The 21,619-nt window shown below is 45.5% G+C and overlaps 1 pseudogene; it reads left to right on the forward strand.

Annotated features, from left to right (window-relative positions):
* Positions 1 to 7,907: 7,907 nt before the first annotated feature.
* Positions 7,908 to 11,241, forward strand: LOC124227045 (spliceosome RNA helicase DDX39B-like; annotated as a pseudogene).
* Positions 11,242 to 21,619: the final 10,378 nt, after the last annotated feature.

The raw sequence follows: 21,619 nt of genomic DNA on the forward strand, positions 1-21,619 counted from the left end.
CTCTGGCAACAAATCTGCATCTGAACCTATCTAGGGACCCCAGCCACCAGCCATCTCATTAGCATACCAGAAGGACACTCTTGTCTCTCTGGAGATTCCAAGGGTCTTAGAAGCTCTTGTGTCAGGAATCAGGCGCTAAGACTGAGTATTATAAGAAAAGATGCTCCTAATGCCCCTGTCACTCAGGAAGTTACAAGGGTTTTAGGAGCTCAGTGCCAGGAACTGGGGACGAAGACCAAACATATATCTCCTATTATATCACAATATCACACTGTCCCTATACACACAGACACACACACACACACACAGACACACCTTCCTACTCAACCCTTCCCATTTTTCTTTCCTCCCTGGCTCCATCCTCTCTTCTTCCCTCTCATTGTGTTATGTTCTATTTCTTCTCCCTTCTCCTCTTTAGAGACTCCCTCCTTCCTACACCTGACACCTCAGGGGCTCCTGTCCCCATATCTCATGGTTGAAGACTCGTAGGCTGATGCCTGGGATGAGTGGCCTCCACCCCTAGAAGAAATAGGAACAAGGGAGGGGATCCAGAAGTCCAAGGTCCCATCCTGGAAGCTGACGGACTGGGTCCTGGGGGTATCGAGGGCTTTGGGGTGGGTTAACCCCACACTTGAATTCTGGCCATCATGGTCTGGAGCTTGGCTCTGCCCTGGGGACAAAGTACTGAGTTACTTAGTGGTGGGAGGAAACATCAATATCAAACTGGATTTTGGAAAGATGAATGAGCCCTGAGCCTGGCCTGTGACCTGGTCGTGTGCTTGTGTGCAGAGCCCTGTCCAAGGGCTGGGAGCAGAGGGAGACCCTGGGGTGGTCCTGGTGGAGGAGGAGAAAGGGGAGCTGGGTCTTCTGTCCTTAGCCCTGTGGCCCCATGGCGGCGCTGCCCTTGGATTGGATTGCCTTTGGGGGTGCTCTTGGATTCTGATGAGCAGCTCTGGAGAGATGAGGGCTGTGGGCTGAGTCGGGCAGAGGTGGCTAACCTGGGGGCTGGGCATCCATGAGGGGATGCAGATTCCTTCTGAGCAGCCCTGGACTCCACAAGAGTCAGCTTCGTGTCCCTTGTCTTGAAACATGAGCACAATAGTGGAGCAACACAATCTGGCTCTGGAATTCTTCCTGCAACTATGGTCCATGTAGAATCCGAACAGAAAGAGGCCATTCAAGGCCTAAGTTCACTCCGTGTTGGGCTCACCTGACTTTATGGGGTTGCCAGAAATGTAACTAGCATTTACAGGAAGTTCAATGATTTAGCAAATTCCAAAAAAATTATGTACAATTTCATTTCGTATGTCTCTGGCCTGTGTTTTTGAAAAGGCAGAAAGACCAATGAAAACAGACCAAAAAGCTCCTCTGGAGATTCTTGAATCCTTTTTCACACCAGTAACTTAGACCTGGAGAGCCAAGACTGAAGGACACGTGGAAGAATCTGGAGAAGAAACCCTCTCTTTGAATCAGCAAGGGCACAATTAGTCTGGGCGCTTTCATGCTCTCTTTCTACTTGGAGCAGGTTCACTCTGCAGGTGAAGGGCAGCCCTGGTCTCCCCCAGAGGCCTCAGTCCCTCACATCTTCTCACTGCTCCACATCAGAAGCATCTGTTTCACTTGTGCTGGTTTCCACAGATTTATTTCCTTTTTCTGTTGTGTGACCACTAATACAATACACAGGCAAGATCCTAAAACCGGGTAAAGGATTTTTACTTACTCCACTTGCTTATGAAAGTGGAGGTATGATTATGAGAGGTGAGTGGCAGATATGGACAGAGAAAGAGACAAAGAGCGGAGAGACAGACAGAGAGATAGAGAGACGCTCACAGAAAATGTGAGTATACCCATCCATCCACTGCTGCATCCATCCATCCAGCTACCAACCTTTGCAAGTAAATCAGCAATTTTAAATTTATGACCTGATAGAAGTCACAGGGTTTTCCTTGTCGGCTCGCACCTGCGCTCATTTGTCCGGCCGGTTGATACATTTGCTGAGTTCTACCCATGTTCCGCCCTGGATGCTGAGCACCGGCGTCCGAACAGGAAGAGAAACCTGTGATCCGCTCACATTGGGCCTTGTGGGATGACCTTATCTCCAGATGCTCTTCTTTTTGCTCCTTGGGGAAAGTCCCAGGCCCACCTCCCTATTGACACCTAGGAGTTTTAGTGTCCTGGAATGATAACTGTCTTTGGATCAAGCACCAACTTTTCAGCATTTACCCTGTGTCAACCACTTGCTAAATGCTCTTTCAAAGATTTTCTAATTTGGAAGTTGTTAAAAAAAAAAAAAGGGTGTGGTTACAACCCCAAGCACATTATTTATGAGAACCCTAAAAAGAAGGACACCTCAGGAAAAGGGCAGATTTCTCCCAGAACACCTCATTTCATAGTCTCATCTGTGTTCGCTTGGTTACAAGGTGAGCTCCATTTCTCTTGACTTTATTGCAAGAAGCGGAAATAGTTGCTCAGTTAATAAGTTCTTGCTAAAATCCAGGGCCTCAAACACTGCCCCAGGAATCGCACACACCAGAAAGGTACGCGTCTGCACTTCCTCAGTCTCTGAGATGCAGCAGTTCTATTCTTGTGTGTCCATTACTAGAACTGTAAAATTTGACTTTTTGATCCCATTCAACATCTGAAAATGAGCTGGGTTTTCAGTGTATTTCCCTCCAGAGACTAAATTGCAGAGGAAATTGGTCCAAATCCACTCTTATGGTTTCCTAAGTCAGCAAAGAAGCCAAAATTTGAGGTCCTTCAAGAAAAATTAATAGAATTCCCAGACCTCAAACTTCATGTGTAGCTGTGAGATGAGGCTGCTAGGATCTGTCCCCACCGCCGGGTACAGAGCAGAATATGCAGCGTTTATGTGCCTGCAGGAGGCAGTCAGCCACAGTGTCTGGGGCATCCAGGAAAATCCTCAGGATGGATTCTATCCACCCAACTGCCTCCTTCAGCAGCTTCCCCTGAAGAAACCCCAAGGTCCTAGCATCTGTTAAGAACAAAGGTATTCAGTGTCCCTGATAAAGAAAATGAAAAACCGTCAGTAGAAGTGAGTAGAAGTGGGAATTTGTCTTAAAAAGGGTTGGTGCAAAATTGAGAGGATATGGTCATCAATGCCACTGTCTATGGCTTGCTAAGTGACCCTTCCACTATTTGAAGTAATCCTTTACTGAATAAAGACACCGTGTACTCTGAGACAATAAAACACTGCTTCTCTATGACAATGTCTGTTATAGGAAAGCATCTCCTATTGCTAATTATTCATTCAATGGTGGAAAAATCACGGTAATTGGTGCCTGTATACCACTTTTTAAGAAATTTTTCGAAAAACCTCATGAGATGTTCTCCAGGAGGCTGCACCAGAGGGAATGAGGCCTTGAATTTCTACTATCCTGTTGTATCCAGCGTGATGGAAATTAGTCCAGGTTTGATGATAAACCGGAAATGTGGGAATGCAAGCACAGAACCAAACCTCTCCCCTTGTCCCGATGCCATGTGTTTGTCCGTCACTTTTGCTCTGTCTGCTCTGGCGAAATTTCCTGAAAGAAACAGGACAGGAAACACTGTTCTTGGCTCTGAGTCTTTTGTCTGCAATTCCTGTTATACACGGATCTAACCAGCAGATGGCGCACTAGATATTTGGTTTCCTCGCCCTGCTTTTCCCCCGTCCCACCCACTTCAAAGTCAGGTCTGTGGAGTGTGGGGGCTTCACAGGTACAGATTAACAAAGAGGAACATTTTGTTTTCATTTGAGCTCGGGATTCCCTTTGTGAGGTTGGGAATAGAAATGTCCAGTTATAATTCAGAGATGACAAATACTACTCCAAAAAGAAAAGAAATTAAATAATGTGCGTCTTTGGCGCCTCAGCTCTGAGCTGCTGATTTCTTTTGTTGAGTGTCTGAGAGATGCTGAACGTTCAATATAAAGCAGGACACTTTGAGTTCTCAGAGGATCCTCTTTCTTAATTGTATTGGAAAATAGTTTGTCGGTTTCATCACTTGCCCCCAGCCCCCACCCCGTGTCATTTGTAAAGAAGTTAAACACTGATGTCTTCAAAAAAATTACCAATGGATGAAATAATATACTGTCTGGGGTTTTCTTCAGAATAACGCAGTGTGTGATGGTTGGGGTGTGATCAATGCAGTGCTGAGTGAAGGGTCAGGGGGTTCCCTCACATTCTAATATTGTGTGTGTTGAAAATTTCCTCAGCACAGAGTTTAAAAAACAAGCATGAAAGTCACCCAGACCCAGTCGGGGCACCCTGGATTCTGAAGAATCAAAAGATCCTGGTTACAATTTCAAACCACACCACCAATCAGGACAGATATTTTATTCCCCCTCTTTTTTTTTTAAAGATTTTATTTTTTTCCCTTTTCTCCCCAAAGCCTCCCGGTACATAGTTGTATATTCATTGTGGGTCCTTCTAGTTGTGGTATGCGGGACTCCACCTCAGTGTGGTTTGATGAGCAGTGCCATGTCTGCGCCCAGGATTCGAACCAACATAACACTGGGCCACCTGCAGCGGAGCACGCGAACTTAACCACTCGGCCACGGGGCCAGCCCCTCAAACAGATATTTTGAAATGCAACTGCAGGGACTAAATGCCTTTAAATATCTCCACACTCCTCCTCTTGGGCTTCTCAGGTCAGGTGGGTCAGTCTGTGTCTCCTCTCATCCATTGGTTCCATGTGGGCAAGGACTGGGGCCCAACCTCTGATGGGGCAGGGAGTGAGAATTTAAAATACTGTGTTATCATCAATGACAGGAAATAGGATTGTCACTGAGAGGGAGGGCCAGGTAGGAGACACCTGGAGAGTCGCTGTCTCCAGGAATGCCTTTTTCACTCTCTGATAGAAAGTGTAGACAGGGATCATAGACCCTTGGTCTCAGGGGTCTCATACCCACCTGAAAATTGCATGAAAATTGTGTGGGAATGCAGGTGAGGGATTTTAGCTGGGGGCAGGTGTGGGGCAAGGCCGTAGCTTTCCTGAGATTGTCAAAGTTGTCCTGATCCACTGAGGGGACAAGAGAATCTGAACAGAGTTGTCTCGTCTGACTGACTCTGAGGGGAAACACTGGAGACACAGGTGCCCAAGGATTCTGAGACACCTGTGGGAAGGGCTCCCTTCAGCTGTCCTTGTTCATTTGGCTCTTACTTCAGCTGGGGAAACTTCCTGAGGGCTTCCAGGTCATGTTTGCAGCCTGAGGTGGAGTGACCCTGAGCTAATGAAGGCAAGTTCCAGTTCCCCTCACCTGCGCAAGACTCTTCTTTGTAATTACTCACTTTTGTGTCTAATTTTGTATTTATACTTTGCCTTCTGTTTACTAAAGGACACCTCCAAATTGTATAAACTTTAGCCCCATAAACCTTGCCTGTTTATACTGTAGAAGTGTCTCCCACATCGCTATATCTCACAAGTGGAAGGTAAGTCACCCTCTTTCTACTGCCCCTGGTCACCTGGTTACCACCCCCAAGGAATTGTTGTCACCAGTTGCTTGTGTATCTTTCCAGAGATTGATTATGCATTTAAACTCTTACACTGTTCTTTACACAATAAAAGATTTTTCCCAGACCAGCCTTGGTGAGGCCAAGTGGTTAAATTCACTGCTCTCCACTTTGGTGGTCCGAGTTTTGTTCCTGGGTGCAGACCTACCCCACTCGTCTGTGAGTGGCCATGCTGTGGTGGGAGCTCACATACAAAAAGAGGAAGATTGGCAGTGGATGTGAGCTCAGGGTGAATCTTCCTCAGAAAAAAAAATTTTCCCATTTCCATATCTAGTTTCCTGATTTGCTGAGAAATTTCATGAAGTGTCCCTGGGCATCACTTACTGTCCTTCCAAAGGAAGAATTGTTCAAGTAAGATTCAATCAAGGACTTAGTATGGTGAAGACACAGCCCACAGTCCTTCATGTTAACAACGCAGCTGTCCAGGACTTCATCATAATTCCTACAGGATACTTAAATAAGTTCTGCCCTGATGTTTTGTTCTGATTTTATATTCACATTGATTTTGAACAGACAGGTACTCCCTGAGTCCCATGCCCTGCTCCCCACCCCAACTCTCCCCTCTAGGTCTACTACAGACAATAGAAAACTGGGTGGAAGAGACACGGTGCCTCAATCCAGAGTCAATGCCCAGTGGACTTTGGAAACTTTGAGATTCTCCTTCATGAAGAACAAAAGGGAAATACTGTATATTCATAAATATGATGGTGATGATGTGTGAGTGTTTATCTTCTTAGTTGGCAAAAGGAACTCAGGTGGCTTATATTATAATGCATAATTTAAGTGGGGCAGTTAAAAATAAACACAACAAAAGTCAACATATTATAGCAGAGATCTAGATACCCTATTTATGTGGGATACAATCAAGCCTTATGTACAGTAGTGATTGAGTCCTCAGCTTTCGGCACCTCAGGGTGTAAGAGAAACAAGTAGGGAATGTGCTAAACCACCTGGAGAGAAAACAAATTCTTATGATGTGTTTAAGGAAGAACTTATGTAGAATTGTGTGCAAATGTCATTGCTTACAAAAATGAAAATTATTGATAGGTGTAATCTTGAAAAAATACAAAATTGGCTTTTAAATGTCTACTTGAAATACCTCCTCGAGGAAGATTGAGATCAAATAATTAACAATTTAAAGAAGCCCTTTTCCTGCAGATCTAAGAAAATGTGGCCTAGGAAAATCCCTTTCCAATAGTCTAAACAAATACACAGGAAAGGGAGCGTCCAGAGGGGAGAGTGCCCAGAGGAATGGGCAGTCTCATGGACAGCATCTCTCTCACTGTTCAGGAATCCTAACCAAGAAAACTGCGGAGCTGTCAATCACTTGTGAAAACCCCATATCTTCATCTATGTTTTTACTCAGAATCCATTTTCACTATATTCAGGGGGAAGAGAGCAGCAAGGGAGCCTGAAAGAAGGGCTGAGTTTTAATCAAATGTCCTCGACTGGATTAAGGTTCAAGCACAGGTTTAGATCCCAGACTCCAAGTGTCAGAGGTGCATGGCCCTGTACAGAATATTTCCCAATTAATTGCTTTACCTGGAAATTAATCTGAGCACCCCCACCTCAGGACCTTTGCACTTGCAACTCCTCTTACCTGGGATGCTTCTCCCTCACTTCTTTCATGTCTTTGTCCTCAGTGATGCCTGCTCTGTTTAGACTTCCAACCCCCAGCACCTACTACTGTTCACACAATTTCCCTGCCTCTACTTTCTCTGTAGCACAAATCATAACTTGACATGTCACATAATTTATTTATTTTAGTGTCAGTCTCCTAAAAGTAAAATGAAAAATTCACGACAGCATGTATTTTTGTCATTTCTTTTTTTTTCACTGCTTCTACTCAGCACTCACACTATTTCTTGGCAAATTGTAGGTTTAATAAACATATGTTGAATGAATGAATCTGAATATATTTTTATTTTTCTTAAGGTCACATTCTGCAGGGCCTATCAAGATAAATAGCTGTGGAGTATATCTTCAAATTTGCTAAACTAGTTAGTCTCTTTCCGTGTAAGAGATGTCTTTAGTTTGTTTTTGTTGAGTTCAATTATTGGTCATTGTTGCTGTTGATGATGCTGCTACAAAACTGTTTACAGACTCCCTTGAACCTGCTTCAATTCATCCTTCATTAGCCTTAGATACACTCCTGAGAGTCCTCCGTGTCTATGGTCTCCCAATACCATCCATTTTCTATGTCTTCAGCCCTCAGAGTTCAGACTTGATCTTCATGGTTAAGGCCAGAGACACTGAGTCCTGGTGCATGGCTGCCCTCGGTGTCTCCTTATTCCCATCCTTTGTGGGAGGGGGCAGAATGGAGCACCTGGAAAACAGAGAGGACCTCTCTCTTGCTAATACTGATCGTCTCACAGAAGAAACTGCCTACACTCCACAATGGGTGTCGGGCATAACGGATGTGGTAAGAGGCTGACAATGTGCTTGTCATCGTTTGGGAGCTCACTCAGCCCTGCCTTGTCAGAGGACATTTGGACTGGAGGAAGGTGTGAACAGAGAGTTATTGAATCACCTTAGAAGTGAAAAAGTCTAAATGAGAGCAAGAGGGAGAAACTCCATGTAGAACCAATCAGTAGACAATATTGAGAAGAGGGCAAATAATAGCTCTGGAAAATATCTTTCAATTGTTGATAAGTGGATTCCTGACTGGGGAAGTAGAATAAGGTAATTCTATTCATTTAAAGATTGGGAAGTGGAATGCAAATCAGTTTCCCCACAGGTGACGTGTGGACAGGCCCAAGTGCCATCTGCAGCCCAGGGCAGAGCAGCAATTGTCACAGGAGAGTGGGTAGCAACCCCGACATGCTTCCGTTGAAGATTGTTATGCCAGAGCTGGGCCGTCTTGTCTTACTGTGTAGTATTCTTCTGTTGTTGTTATATTGTTATTCTATTCCATTTTTATTAGATAATAGTTTCAAATTTTCAGAAGTTTAAAACTACCCAAAGCATACTGTGAAAATATTTTCAAAATTGTTTCCCATTCTCACAGTTCCTACTGCTCTCCCCTTAGAGAACTATTATCACTAAGTCCTTGGATGTCTTTCCAGGCACGTAGATGTACATAAATTCTTCTTCCCCTTTTAAGGAAAATATAGCATAGTATACACAGTTCTGCAACTTGATTATTTTTGTTAATAGTTTCATTTGGAGATCTTGTCAACACGTGAAGAATTTCCCTTTTCCTTTTTTTATAGCTTTATGGTGTTCTACTATGTGGATGGATTTAACTGGTCCACTATTTATTGACACTTGGGTAATTTCACCTTTTGCTATTAAAATAGTGCTGCAATGCATAATCTTCTTCTATATGATTTCTAGGCATGATGATGTATCTGTAGGATAAATAATCAGAAGTGGGATTGTAACATGGATAGATATTTTACCTCCACGGGAGTTATAAGGAAGTGTTGTTGATTTTCACTGTACATTTGGGCAAATTTAGGGAACTGTGGATTCCACATCACTGAGAATCAGACTTCTCAGTTCCTCACCTCAAACCTAGAGAAACCAGTCACTCCTAGTTCACAGTTGAGGAGGGCGGTTCATATTGTAGGTGGAGACTTGGGATGAGCAGAGCTGCTGTATCGCTAAAGGAATAATAGGCTCGGCTCAGGTTTTGAGCAAAAGACAGCCCAGATATACTTCCCTCTCCAGAAACTAACGTCAACCTATAGACTGAAGGGCCGACGGTGGAGGACTCTGGAACCGGGAGAATAAGGTCCATGACGGAAGGGGTGTGTTCACACCTGTAGCAGCAGAGGCTGATGCACTGAGAGATTCAGGCATATCTGTTATGTCTTGCCGTTGGGTGGTTTCACTGCTCCTTTTCCTCCCTGCAAAGTTCCCTTCCCATGGCAGTTTTCAGCTGGGCAATCTTAAAACTCAACTGATAGGAAGGAAATTACATCTAATGTGGAAGAGACCACATAAAAATGTAGGTACTTTTGGGGGTAGGGAGTGGTGTTCAATCTTTTCTCTTCTCCCCATCTCCCCCCATGGGGTGTACTGGAAATCAACTTCCTCAACCCCCTCAAGGTTTAACCCCCCCACTCTGCCCTCCTGCAGTTCCCCACCCCTTTCCTTCCCCCTCCTCCCCCCGCCAGTGGAGATCTTCGTGGATGATGAGACGCAGCTGAGGCTGCATGGGTTGCAGCAGTGCTACGTGAAACTGAAGGATCAGGAGAAGAACCGGAAGCTCTTTGACCTTCTGCATGTCCTTGAGTTCAATGAGGTCAGTTGTTCAAGGCCCAGTAGGAGGATGAGCATATCTCCACTGTAGGAGAAACCTGTATTAAGTACCCTTTTATTGAGAAAACCATGTATATGATTTGAGAGAGAATGGTGGAGAGATTCTCTTAAATGTAATTCTTTTAAATGAGAATATAAATGTCTTTTTGGGGGCTGAGCATGAACAAGGTGGAAACTGCTTTTCTGTTCCATGGCTGGCACCAACAGGTACTCAATAAATAAGAACCACAATAAATAAACCTCAAAATATAAAAACCCTTGAGGATTTTAAATAAGTTCATAAAAGTCCCAAAATATCTTGGGGCTGTTAGGTCCTTAAAGTTGTTTGTTTGTTCTTGTCTTACTGACTGAGGAAAAGCCTTCCATCACTGTACCTGTTGTGTGGTTTATTACCACTAAAAACGACTTTCTAGAATAGGGTAGGTTGCTTATGTTTGGTATTTTGATGAGCAGGTATGTTGGTCATGGTCTTTCTAGACCTTAGTTCTAATTTTTACCGCTTCTTCAAGAGGTGTCCTCATCCTTGTCTCCCAACATATCCGGTAATTTCGGTTACTGTTCTCTGCGTCTTCTCTGTAATATGTCTGCTCAGGAAAAATCAGCGCCGAGAGAGAGAAGCTAAGTTATATTTAGAGCAGAAGAGGAAATATGTGAGGGAGACTAAGGGGAATTCCTTTAGAAGAGTGTAATCACTGAAAACTCTCTCGCCCATAATCTCTCTCATACACCCATGAACACACATCCCCCTTCTCACTCACAGACGCAACACATACACACACACACATGCACACACATGGCGGGGTGATCTTTGTGAAGTCCGTGCAGTGTTGCATTGCCCTGGCCCAGCTCCTGGTGGAGCAGAACTTCCCAGCCATTGCCATCCACCGACTGATGCCCCATGAGGAGAAGTGATTCGGAGATGGGGAAGATGTTTTGTGTCCTTGGGAGGAAAAGAGGCCAGTGAGAGAAGGGACTTTCAACATTTTTCTAATTTCCTTCCTTGTGAAGGCTTTCTCGGTATCAGCAGTTTAAAGATTTTCCATGACGAGTTCTTGTGGCTACCAACCTACTCAGCCGAGGCATGGACATGGAGCAGGTGAACATTGCCTTTAACTGTGACAGCCTGAGCATTCTGACACCCACCTGCATCGGGTGCGCGCCCCTGCAACAAGAACACCCCATTGTCCTCCCCCAACCCTCTATTTTCTGTATCTTTGCAACCTTCCATCTTCATCCCTCCTTTGGGGTGTCTTCCCTTTTTGGGGGTCTTCCATTTCTATCCTCTGTGTCCTTCCAGGTGGCCAGAGCAGGCCAGTTTGGCCCCTAGGGCTTGGCCGTCACATTTGTGTCACATGAGAATGATGCCAAAATCCTCAATGATGTGCAGGATGCTGTGCAGGATTGCTTTGAGGTCGATATTAGTGAGCTGCCTGATGAGATAAACATCTCCTACAGAGAGTATTGAAACTGGCCTCCCCAACTCTTTAGATTCCCCTTGTTCTTTAGTGTGTTTGTTATAAATCCTATTACTTAGCAAAGCCTCTGCTGCATAATGGACACTTGACAAGTTCGTGGCCCCCTGGTCTTGATGCCCTGTTGGGATGTTAGGTGACCTCTATATGGGGTTGCTTTCTTTTCTTGTGACATTTCTTTTTCCTACCCTCAAGTCTATCCTCTGAACCCACACACCACATAAACAACTGCATGTATGGGTGTGTGTGTCTCTGCCAACCTCACTTTTTCTTTTCTGTGTCTTATTGTAACTGTGCCATGTTTTCTCTTCAGTTGAACAGGCGTGGTAGAGGACTTACCCTCCCATTCTGGAATGTGACAGCTGTCCCTGTTCAGGAGATGACACCAGGGGTAGGAGCAAAGGAGACACTACTGCCACCTACCCTTGACAACTCCCAACCACCACCCCATGGCTTCTCTCTTTTGCATCACCACCACTCCTAAACCTCCATTTCCTGATTTGTCAGCACTTTTTTTCAACAAAACTAAAAAACACATGCGTCTGTGATGTCTGTAAACGCTCCATTTCTTTACTGAATTTGGGGTGAGGTGGTTTTAGGGTATGATCCAGGATATATCCCTGTAAGGACTGTGTTCCCTGCTGTGGGGCAGAGGTCAGTGGGAGGGGTCAAAGTGGGGGATGTGACTAAAGAGACTGCAGAGACCATGGCTCCTCACTGCTTTCCAATTTCTGACCCTTTTTGGAGGTGAGTTCCGTTTTTCTTAGTGGCCTGGGAAAGGCTGGGATGTTTCTGATTGAGGAGCTCAGGGGGCTGGTGCGTAATATTTCCATTGTTGGAGGGTGAAGTGGGAACTGGAGGAAAGCTTAGGCGTCTCCTCTCAGGCTCTCTCTGTGTCTCCTCATCTCTTCCTTGAGCTTCTGGGTCTTGAGCACCAGGGCGTGGGCTTCCCAGGCCCCTTGTTGCCCTTCCAGTAGGGCCTGAGACAGCTCCAGCTGCTGCTCCAGCAACTCCTCAGCCTGGGCCAGCTCAGCTATGGGCTGGGGCTCAGGATCCTGAGTGAAGGGGGCGTGGGGTAGGGAGGCAGGGTAGGGGGCTGAGGCTCACTGGAAGTCAGGAATTAGGCCTCTGACATTTTTGGACCCTATTTAAGGTCATCTGTACTATGCAGCCAAGCTAGCTTCCTGTCTTAAGTATAAGCCTCTGGGGAACAGAGATCACTGGCCCAGGGGCTATGACTGGCCTTGTACAAGGATACAGGGTTATGGGAAAGAGAAGACTGGCTGTCCCTACTCTCTAGGAAACAATGGCCTCTTAGATGGGAACTCTTCATGGACTGTGCAGGGAGGGAAGCGTGTGGGAAGCGGGAGTCCGAAGGCCCGGAATGGGGTCGGGGTGGGGAGCTGAGAGTTGGAACTAGGCAACAAACTCCAGGAGTGTAGGGGGCTCGTATTTGCAGGCCTGTGGTGCAGGATAAGTTTGAAGGGATCCCCTCACAGTACAAATACCCCCACATGCCCCTCACGACCTGCACCCCCACCCTTGGTGCTGCTTACCTGGACGTATGACTTCATCTTTCACCAATACCACACTGTGTTGACTATTGTAGCTTTACAGAAAATCTTGAAGACCAGCTGTGTGAGTCCTCTCACTCTGTCGTCTCATGGAGTGCTGGCTACTCTGGCTCTTTTGCCTCTCCAGATAAACTTTAGAATGAGTTCATCAATATCCTTGCTGGGATATTGACAATATCAGCTGTCAATATCTAAAATACCTTGCTGGGATTTTAATTTGGATTCTGTTGAATCCATAGATCAAGTTGGGAAGAACTGACATCTTGACAAGACTGAATTTTCCTATCCATGAACATGGAATATTTTTCCATTTATTTAGTTTGTTGATTTCTTTCATCAGAGTTTTGTAATTTTCCTCATATAGATGTTGTACATATTTTCATAGATTTATACCAAGTATTTAATTTTTTGTGTGCTAATGTAAATAGTATTCTGTTTTTAGTTTCAGCTTCCAGTTGTTCATTGCTGATCTGTAGGAAAGTGATCGACTTTTGCATATTAACCTTGTGTCCTGCATTTTGCTGTAATTGCTTGTTAGTTGTTATTCCAGGAGTTAATCGTTGTTGTTGTTGATTCTTTGGATTTTCTACAAATACAATCTTGTCGTCTGCCAACAAAGAAAGTTTTTTTTCTTCCTTCCCCCCTGTATACCTTTTATTTTTTGGTCTTGTATTATCTAGGACTTCCAGTATGATGTTGCAAAGGAGTGGTGAGAGGAGACATTCTTGCCTTGTTCCTGACCTTAGCAGGAAAGCGTCTAGTTTCTCACTATCAAGTATGATGTTAGCTGTGGGTTTTTTGTAGATTTTTTTATCAGATAGAGGAAGTTCCCTCTCTGTTCCTAGTTTGCTAAGGTTTTTTTTTTTTTTTATCATGAATGAGTGTTTGATTTTGTTAAATGCTTTCTCAGCATCTATTGAGATCGTCATGTGAATTTTCCTTTTTAGCTTGTTGATGTGATGGATTACATTCATTGATTTTCTAATGTTGAACTAGCCTTGTATACTTGGGAGAAACCCCACTTTGTTATGGCATATAGTTGTTTTTATACCTTGTGAGTTATATTTGCTAATATTTTGTTGAGGATTTTTGCATCTATGTTCATGAGAGATATTAGTCCATAGTTTTCTTTTTTCACAATGTCTTTGTCTGGGTTTGGTATTAGGGTAATATTGGCCTCATAGAATGAGTTAGGAAGTATTCCCTCTGCATCTGTCTTCTGGAAGAGATTGTTGAGAATTGTTATAATTTCTTCCCTAAATGTTTGGTAGAATTCACCAGTGTACATATCTGGGCCTGGTGTTGTGGAATGTTATTAATTATTGATTCAATTTCTTGTACAGATCTAGATCTATTTAGATTGTCTATTTCATTTCAGTTTTTAAAATTATTTTTTGAACAATATTAGTTTGCAGAAGAGTTGTAAAGCTAGAACACAGATTTCCCATATACCCTTCACCCAGCTTCCCTTCATGGTAATATCTTACAAAACCATGTCAAGACTAAGAAAGTAAGAAACTAACATTGGTGTAATACTATTAACTAAACTATAGAATTTATTTGGATTTTACCAATTTTTCCACTATTGTCCTTTTTTTTGTTCCAGGATCCAATCCAGGGTAGCTTAATACGCATTAAGTTATCATGTCTTATTAGGCTCTCCTGATCTCTTGAGTTTCTTAGTCTTTACCTGTTTTCATGACCTTGAACGATTTGAAGATTGTTGGGGAGCTAATTTGTAGAAAGTCGCTCAGTTTGGGTTTATCTGATGTTTTCTCATCATTAGATTGGGGTTGTGGGTTTGGGGAAGAATACCATAGAAGTGAAGTGCCCTTCTCATCACCCCATATTAGGGGGTGCATGATATCACATTACCTTTACCACTGATTAAGGTTATATCTGCCAAGTTTCTGTAATTTTACCCTCTCCATATTCTATTCTTTAAAAGCCAGTCACAAAAGTCCCGTCCACTTTCAAGGGGAGGGAAATAAGGGTTCACCTTCTGGCAGGGGGCTCCTCTTGCATCTTTGTTCATGAGAGATATCACTTGGAATTCTTCTGTAAGGAAGATTTGTCCCTTCTCTCTCATTTAAAAATTTTCAATCACTTATATATTTCAGTATGAACTTGATATTTATTTTATATTTTGGGTCATAATCCAATATTGTTGTTATTTTGCTCCTCAAATTGTTCCAGTTTTCTTCCTAAGGAGCTCTTTCAGGTCGGCTGCTGTGTCCCTTTGACATGCACCATTTTGGGGAGGTGCACTTCTCTTCTGGCTTTACAAGATGTTCCAGGCTCATCTTGTATTGTTTCTGTCTCAGCTCTAGAATAAGCTATGTATCTGAGGATCCCTGGTTCCTTTTATTGGAGAATGATATTTAGAAACTAAGATCTGGGCACAGGGTGATGATTTCACTTTCTAAAGAGGACACAGAGGTTCTAAGAGCCGTCGAAGCTCACACAGGCAAATAGGTGGCTCTCACTTCAGCACCACATTCGAGTTTGCTCAGTGCAGCCTTTAGGACCCAATGCACTATGGCCAGTTCTCCATAGATGCCTTTCTTTGTTAAAGCTTCTGTTTTTCCTCTCTGCAGGGTTTAGACATTAAAATTTAATTTCTTAATATTTGGAGACTTTCCTAAAAGAAAAACTTTGATCTTACAAAATTGACTAGAATAGGCAAGAGAAACAAAAAAGCATCTGGAGAAATCTCTTGTATTTTTCTTTCGTGTGGAATATTTTGCTCTTCCTGCTGCTGTTTCCATGTCCCTGGGCCTGGGGGAAGGATGTCTTGGACCATGAGAGAAAAATGATTTGGAAACATGTTCCTTCATTGCCTCCCCCAGCTCTTCAGCTTCTCCTCTGGCTGTGCCCATCCTCCTCCCCCACCCCTGGCCCAGGAGCCCTTCCTGCCTTCAGCCTCACCTAGAGCCCAGCCTCTCCCCTAGAGCTGCCCCTTAGTGGAAGTGAGTCATTCCTACCACAGGAGGGCAGAGGAGGAGAGAGAGAGGTCAGAGCCTGGGGCTGTGGGAGAAGGAACAGCAGGAATGAAGGAGGTTAGAGTAAGAAGGACTTCTGAATGAGGGTGAGATGTGAGTGATCAGAGGGGGACTGAGGACATTGCTGGCATCTCCATTTAGGAGGGAAGCATTGGGTACAGGGGCATGGAGCATGGGCAGGACCTGGATGAGATTCACCCCCACCCTCACCCCTGTCCTCTGAGAACATCTTACCCCAGGTTAAGGCCCAGGTGCTCCACCAGACAGGTGTATCTTGGTTCCTCTCCAGTGAAGACCCCCACCAGTGCCCAGCCCTTATGTGTTTTGTCTCCCCCGTGTTAGGTTCCCCTGAGTCCCGAGTCCATAATTAGCTCCTTCGCTTCCTGCAGCCAGGTCAGCATGGTGTTGGCAGGGAAAGAGTCAAGTGCTCAGCCTCTCACAGTGTGATTGCCCTCAGGGTCCTCCTTGTCAGTCACCACGACCTTGGAGGACACTGGTGAGAGACAGTAGAGAGATGGAGTGAGGCTGGGCCCCAACTTCGCTTCCTCCCTCTTCTCCTAGTCTTCCTCCACAGCAGCGCCTCCTCCCTCCCCCAGCCCCAGGACTTCTGAAAGCCCAGGCAGGGAGAGGGGAAGCCCACTTCTGTGTCAGGAGTCTCTCCACAGTGGCGCACTTCCACTCCCACTGCAGTTGTAGGGCCTGCTCCGTGCAGAGCCCCGGGTACTCGCAGAAGGCGATCCAGGAATGTTCTTCCTTCAAATGTCTGCGTGGCTCAGTTCCTCACCTGCTGCAAGTCTGCACAAATGTCGTCTCAGTGAGACCCGTCCTGACCTCATCATTTAAAAAGGCCACCTCTTCCCTCACCTTGCATTGACTGTCGACTTGCATTGTTTTGTTCCTCTCTCTATTTATCACTTCCTAACACACGATGAAGTTTTCTTTTTCCAAGGATGGCCTCTGCATTATCCCCAATCCCACATGCTCATTTGCAATGTGACCTCACCATCTCTTATCTAGAGGTGAGGCCTAATTACCTTCTCCTTGAATCAATCACCAGCTTTGACGACTAGAACATGGAATGGTGACATAGCTTGAATTCTGAGGTTCTGACTGAAGAAACCTTGTGGTTTCTGACTTGTCCACTTGAAACACTCCCTCGTGGAACCCAGGTGCTGAGCTAGGAACAGCTAAGCCACATGGAGAAGCAGGTGGAGGAGAACCTAGGTCTCCCTGTTAACAGCCCCAGTGAGCTCCCAGCCAACAGCCAGCATCACCTGCAGCCCCATCATGGAGCCCTCTTGAATGTTCTGGATCAGTCGGGCCTCCAGATGACTGCAGTCCCAGCCCATGTCACATGGAGCAGAAGAACTGCCTGACTCAGCCCTGTCAACCCACAGAATGAGAGAGCAAAAAGCTTGTTGTGTATTTTAGGATTGTTTGTTACCCAGCAATAGATGATGGGAACACATACCATATAATTTATTACTATTATGATGTTTTCATTTATTGTCTGCCTGTCCTGTCAGACTGTAAGCCTCATGAGAGCAGGTGTTTGTCTGTTCTGATTAAATGATCCCCAGGCCTGGAACAGTGCCTGGCACAGAGGCTCTCATGGAATATTTGCGAGTGAAGGAGTAAATGCTGGGACCACGTTCCTTAGAGCTGAGTCTGAGACTGAAAGGGAGAGTTTATGGTGTTGGTTTGGAGGTTGTCTTCCTCTGCTCTGGCTGCCGTAACAAAATACCACAGACTGGGGAGCTTAAACAGCAGGAGTTTATTTTCTCACAGTTCTGGAGGCTAGAAATCCAAGATCAAAGTGCCAGGAAACTTGGTTTCTGATGAGGGCTCCCTCCTGCTTGTGGATGGCTGTCTTCTTGCTGTGTCCTCACAAGACCTTTCCTCTGTGTGCAGAGAGAGATCTCTGGTGTCTCTTTCTCACAACCACCAGTCCTGTCAGAGAGGGCCCCACTCTTATGACCTCATTTAACCTTAATTCTCTCCCTAAATGCTGTATCTCTAAATACAATCACATTTGCAGTTAGGGCTTCAATATAGAAATTTTGGGGGACACAACTCAGCCCATAGGGGTCCCCCGTGATATGTCTGTGTTTGGATCCTACCATTTGGTCTTGGTTTCTGGAACCCCTGGACAACACAGTGCTCAACACTGCCCCAAACTCATGTCTTACTACATGAGCACAGCAGATGGGAGGTGCCTGGCCACCAACTGTTGCAGATGTCTCTTGGGCTAGGAAAGGGGTCTCCCTAGGTTTGGGGTCACAGGTGACTGCTGCCCGGATCACAGCTGTGGCTTAGCTGCGGCATGTGGGGTTCTGCGACACCCTCGCCTGGCTTGTGGACCCCTGTCTGTCAGGCTGCTACAACAGAATAGCATAAATTGAGTAGCTTATAAACAACAGAAAATTATTTCTCACAGTTCTGGAGGCTGAGAAGACCAAGATCAAGGTGCTAGCAGCCTGGGTGTCTGGTCAGAACCCTCTTCCTGGTACTTAGATGGCCATCTTCTCACTGTGTCCTTGCATGGTGAAAGGGACTGTGGGGTCTCTTTTATAAGGATGTTAATCCTACTCCTGAGGGCTCCATTCATGACCTAATCACCTCCCAAAGGCCCCACCTCCAAACACCATGACATTAGGGATTAAGTTTCAATATATACATTTCGGGGGAACACCTTCAGTCTATAGCACCCTAAAATTCCTGGGTAAGTTGTCAGGGTAGAAATGAGATTTAGGGCTGGGGCTGCAGAGCTCCTAAGTTCAGGATTTGTGGCAGCAGAGAGAAGGGCCAGAGGAGTCCAGGCTAAGGATCCGGGTGCTTGTGTCACCAGAGAGGAAAGGGATGGGATCTCCAGAGTCCTTGGGCAGCGAACCCCAGGCGGCTTCTCTCCCCCACCCCATCCCATATTGTGAGACTCACAGGACAGAGTCCAGCCCCAGAGGCAGCAGCAGGAACAAGTGATAAGGACTCAGGAGTCCTGGGTCCCATCCTGGAAGACTGAGGGCACCCAGTTTGTTTTGGGGGTCCGTTCTGCACCTGGGAACCAGCTGTTATGGCCTGGAGACCTCCCTGTGCCCTGAAGCAGAGTCTACAGTGACCCAATGGGGAGGAAACATCTGTGTCAGTGTGGATTTTGGGAAACACTTCACAGCCTGAACCTGACATGGGACAGAGGCATCCCCTTGTGTGCAGAGCCCAGTCCTGCTACTGGGGGCCCAGGGAGACCCTGCAGAAGTCCTAGCTGAGCAGGAGAAACAGCAGCTGGCTCTTCTGTCCTCAGCACTGTGGCCACAAGGGGGCCCCACTGCTCTGCTTTCAGATTGTGACTGACCTTCCTGGGAGGGTCTGGGCTCTAAGCTGGTCAGAAATGAATGACCTTGAGGCTGGGCATCAATGGGGGGAAGACGCTTCTGAGCAGCCCTGGACTCAACAGGTGTCAAGGTCATGGATGGGCAAGAATTGAAGGAGAAGAGAGCTCAGGAGCCCTGTGCACTCTCTGAGGTTCCAATCTCCTCCCTGCGACCCCTCTCCCAGCCCTTGACGACAACACCTGGGAAATTGAAAAGAACGATTTTCTTCCATTTTCTATTTCTTTCCAGTACTCCTCTTTGATGTAGCAACAATAACAATATTTGTATAAATTTTCCTCAGGAGGATACCTGAGAAATTGGTAAGATGCTCATCTCTGGCAGGGGACCTGAGGGGGGCCTGGGGAGGGAGGAAGATTTCCCACCATAAACCCTTTGGAATGTCTTGAATGATCTTTTCAAAATATGTTACACTAAGAATCTCTTTCATTTGCGGGACCCTTTCCAGTTAACGCCCAGTTTACGCAGATGCGGCCGTGTGATGGGCCTGTTACCGGCCGCAAACACAGGTTCTTTACCCACCACACAAGAGGGGCCAAAAGAAAACTGAAACACCAGGCATATGGCAAGGAAAGGCCTTTTATTTCGGGTGACATGAGCCGGGAGACGAGAGTGAGCCCTCAAATTTGTCTCGTTTCGTCTCATCTTCCCGAAAGAGGGGAGGTGAGGGGGTTTAAAGGTTTGTGAGGAATGTGGCTGCTTGTAGAGAGGCGGGAGGAGTCAGTGGCCTTGCTCCTCGGAGCTTTCCCACCAGCCTGCATTAGGCCTTGGGAGCTGCTCCCAGGGAGGAGGAGGAGATGATAAGGAATCCAGGTGGGTGACCTTGGCTGTTCGTCTCCATGGCAGATAGTGGATTCTGGAGCCAGGGAGCCAGAGAGTAAGCAGGGAAGGAGTGCTCTGGTTTTAATCCCATGTATGCTGGATTTAATGTAGGGGAACTGATATCAGGGCTGGCATCAGATCGAGATGCAGGCCCTCCACTCTGTGGTTCCTCCAGCATGCCCAGGGTGTTCACACCTCAGAGCCTTCACTGCTGCTCCCCAGCCTGAAAATGTGTCTCCCAGGCAGCTCTTCCCTCCCTGACATTCTCTCCAAACGTCCTCACTCAGAGACCCTCCCTGCACCCCCCCTGCACATGGCACCTTCAACCTCCCTCCACCCCTGCCCTGCTTTGCCTTTGTTCACACCCTGTTCACTATCACACGTTTTTACATGTGCTTATTTAATTGTTTATTGTCTGTCTGTCCTCCAGGAAATGAGCTCTATGAAGACAAGGATGGGGATTTGATTGTTCACGGCTGTGTTTGCACTGCCCTGGAAGTGTCTGGTTGTTGGTTTTAACAATATTTGTTGAGTGACTGACTGGATGAATGTGGGAATGCACACGCAGACTGACACACTCACACACACTGCCAGACACCAACACACAGACACTGCCACACACACTGACATATTCATACACGGAACACACGTACACACACATTGGCACACACTGACGCAAATTCTCACACACGCATACTATTGAAGCCTAATTTTCATTCAATATTATATTGTGGGCATTTTTCATGTCATTAAGCATTGTTATTTTAAAAATTTTCTCGAAATTATTGTACAAAAATTTCAAACATACTTCAAGTTAGAAAGAACAGTACAATGATCACTCTAGTTTTAATCATCTTAATATTTTGCTGTATTTTGTTTATGTATGTAATAAATAATATGGCTATAATTTTTGCCGAAATACTTGAAAATCACTTGCCAACATCATGACTCTTATCACTAAAGACTTTGATATTCATCCATTAAAAAATAACCGTTTTCTTCAAACAATATTATTATTACACTGAAGAAAATAATTATATTTCCCTAATACTGAAAAAGTCAAAATAATGAAAAATTCTTTTAATTTTCCTCCAAATATCTTTCATTTGGAGAAGAGGAGAGCTCCGTGTTGCTTGCGCCATCTCTGAGGTTTCTTTCTCCTGTCTGCACCCCCTCTCTCAGCCCCTTGATGGCAATACTCCAGGAAATTGAAAAGTGGAAACATTTTCTTCTGCTGCCTATTTCTCACTTTTGTGAATAAAATCACCTCCTATTTGAGAACATCCCAGTGTCTACATAATATTTCATAGTGTGGATATGCACATTGGGACTATTGAGACTAGGAGCACAGCTGCCCTAGGCTTTCTGTCTCCCCAGTAGGACAGAAGAGGGACCCCTGTGCCAGGGGTCACATGTGGTGCCCCAGAAGTCACATCTCCAACAGCAGGTGTCAGGCATACCTGAGACCAGGTGTGAGCACACTCGCCTCCCTCAGGGTGAAGAGTGAACATATGCCCATCCTCTAGGCCCCTCCTCCTCTTCAGGCGCTCCATCCCATAATCAGGGTGTTAAGAAATGGTCCACAGA

This window comes from Equus quagga, chromosome 15 (assembly GCF_021613505.1).
Source record: "Equus quagga isolate Etosha38 chromosome 15, UCLA_HA_Equagga_1.0, whole genome shotgun sequence".
Classification (NCBI taxonomy): Eukaryota; Metazoa; Chordata; class Mammalia; order Perissodactyla; family Equidae; genus Equus; species Equus quagga.